The following is a 2,618-nucleotide window of genomic DNA, read 5'->3' as shown; positions in this document are numbered from 1 at the left end:
GCAAATTAATAACGAAAACCCGGATGATTGTCCTACTGACTCAAATCCAAAAGAAAACTAAGGAAACAAATCACCTAAAAGGCAAACAGGCTCAGAAGAAAGAGAGAGAGAATGACTTTGATCAGTTGTAGGGTATTAGATGTTCATTATACCCTATTCTTAACCCACCCGACCTTGGCGAGATCTACGACGTTTGATTCGCCCCATATCACAATCCTATGTGATACCTATTGTGGTTCCAGCATGGCTATTTGAAGTTTCGGTGGCGGATCTGTAATGGCCTTAAGCCTTCATGGAGTTCCTAACACACAAATTTAAATTGGAGCGAACTTGATTCATTTTTCCCAGTCGGGTATTTCTATTTCATTATAAAATTTCTCCTTAACAGCTACTTTATATAATTTCATTAGAATTCATATTAATATATATATATAAATTTATATTTAGATATAAAGAAGAGATTTAAAAATATTGGGTTAAATTCAATAAATCAGTTTAACTACGTTTGGGATTAATGTAGTAATTAAATTAGGAATTATAAAATTTGCGATTTCATTAGTTAAAATTATTATTAATCCAAAATTATTCAATTCATGCCTCGCTAAAATTTACTGTTTGCTTCGCAAAACTATTAAAATTTAATTTAGGGATATTCACTCACCGATGTTCGCCGCCGTTGAGCTCAAGGACAGGAATAGCTAGAGATGTTTATAATTATTAATTTAAATAGAACAATAAATTAGCCTGGCCATGCTCGAATATTATCGCAAAGTTATCATTATTTAATTCAATCTAAATTCTTTCCTTATATTTTCATATCACTTATATATATATATTTACATAAATCTATATATTTATAATAAAATAACAACGGATATTAAGATATTAATTATTTAAAAAAAACTGAAGGGTGTGCAAAATTCGAATTAAGATACAATATTCTTTCTTTCCGCAGAATAATTTCATAATTAACAAAAGGGATTTGAGCTTTGAATAAAATTCAGCAGGCCAATATTCACATAATTGCACTTCTTATAGTTACAAATTTATAAATAATTCGCCGGAGTTTTCTCTCCGTGTAGCGAAAAGGGGGCTTGTCGTCGAATCCAAAAATATTTATCAAAAGATTGCGATCCCGCGTCGAATCTCTGCACTAGTTAATTCCCATATTTCATCCATTTCGGCCTCCAGATAGCCGGTTGCATAATAGGGTGCTAGACAATTACATAATCCTGTACTAGCCGATTAAAAAAAAATCTGGTGCTAGCCGCTTACATAATTTGGTACTAGCCGCACTGGCACGTGGCACTGGGGGGGTAATAAATTCATGAAAAAAACTGCACTGCACTGAATTTATAGCATACCTGGCATAAAATAACTAAACACTTATTAAATGAATCCCGATTATTCGTCTGGGATTTGATTTTATTTAATGTTCAGCACAATTTAAATATTTATTAAACTTGGCTTACAATTGCAGCCGTATTGCTTTCAAGCTCGTCAAATAATGTCAAAGCTCTCCTATGCAAATCTAGCCCTAACTATGCTAGAGAAAAAGCTTTTACATAACGGCACTCTCGATATGCAAAAACATAGATAAGAATCGCGTGATGTTTCGTTCACTTATCCAAGGTGACCGCAGATCAATGATATTCGGTGATAAGCTTTTAAGCTTTTCAAGGTCTTTCTTATGACCGCTCTTCGCATGCGTGCCCTGTTGGAAATCCACACACTACATACTAGACTCCACGAAGTAGTTCCAACTTACTACAGAGGCATCAAATTTCGCCAAAGGTGCGGCCTTAACACAGATCCATAGACCAATAACATTCATATTGTGTGCTCTCTCCAAATCGAAAGAAAAGTTCGCTACGAACGAAAGGGAAATATTAGCTATTTTATGGTCTCTCCCTTTATCTATACGCATTGATTAAAAAACTGCAGTCGAAGTAGAATAAGTCGACTGCTTCGACTGCTGGCGACTTCTTAAAACCAGCAGTTGCTTTTGCAGAACTCGCAGCCGAAGCAAATATTAAAATCAAAACATTTGCTTGCTTTCTTGCTTTCTGCCTTGCTGTTGCTTTCGATCATGAGCACAAGTCAAAGCTGCAGCTTTTGTCGATTTCCAAAAATGTTCGGAAGACGCAGTCACATAAGTCGACGCATTCGACTATTTGCTATTTATGATTTTAGTAGCTGTTGCTTTCGATCAGTGGCTCTTCGACGTCCTCTTCATTGTTTTGTTCAAAAAGATATGATAAAATATTTGTTATTGTTGTTTGCACCGTTGTCAGATGTATTGGAGACAATTAGAATTAAATTTATATTATATCTGTTAAGGAGTCGGTGGAATCACTTCGGCGGCAAGATTATTGGATCCACTTGATCCTGCACTTCTTAATTCAATCATTCCAAGAATAATTGATTTTATTTGAGCAGCCCTTATGTATTGTGCACTTATTCCAAAAATTTTTCTGGATATTCGGGTTGCACTATCTATTTTTATACTATAATGTGTGCTCTATAATGTGTTCTTAAGTTCAGTTTTTATGTGAGATCTTATATTATTTGCTACTACTTCCATTATATTTTTGCAGTTTAATTTCATTATTTTGCCG

The 2,618-nt window shown here is 34.4% G+C and overlaps 1 long non-coding RNA gene across 1 annotated transcript; it reads right to left on the bottom strand.

The window, feature by feature from the left end:
- Nucleotides 1-567: 567 nt before the first annotated feature.
- Nucleotides 568-1,444, bottom strand: LOC116656467. The gene is made up of 3 exons (XR_004311415.2): nucleotides 1,365-1,444; nucleotides 1,276-1,308; nucleotides 568-1,214 (listed from the first exon to the last, which is right to left on the bottom strand). It is a non-coding gene; the product is annotated as an uncharacterized LOC116656467 (long non-coding RNA).
- Nucleotides 1,445-2,618: the final 1,174 nt, after the last annotated feature.

Source organism: Drosophila ananassae, chromosome XR (assembly GCF_017639315.1).
Source record: "Drosophila ananassae strain 14024-0371.13 chromosome XR, ASM1763931v2, whole genome shotgun sequence".
Classification (NCBI taxonomy): domain Eukaryota; kingdom Metazoa; phylum Arthropoda; class Insecta; order Diptera; family Drosophilidae; genus Drosophila; species Drosophila ananassae.
Note: the sequence above shows the minus strand (reverse complement) of the source record. Positions and strands in the feature narration are given on the sequence as shown.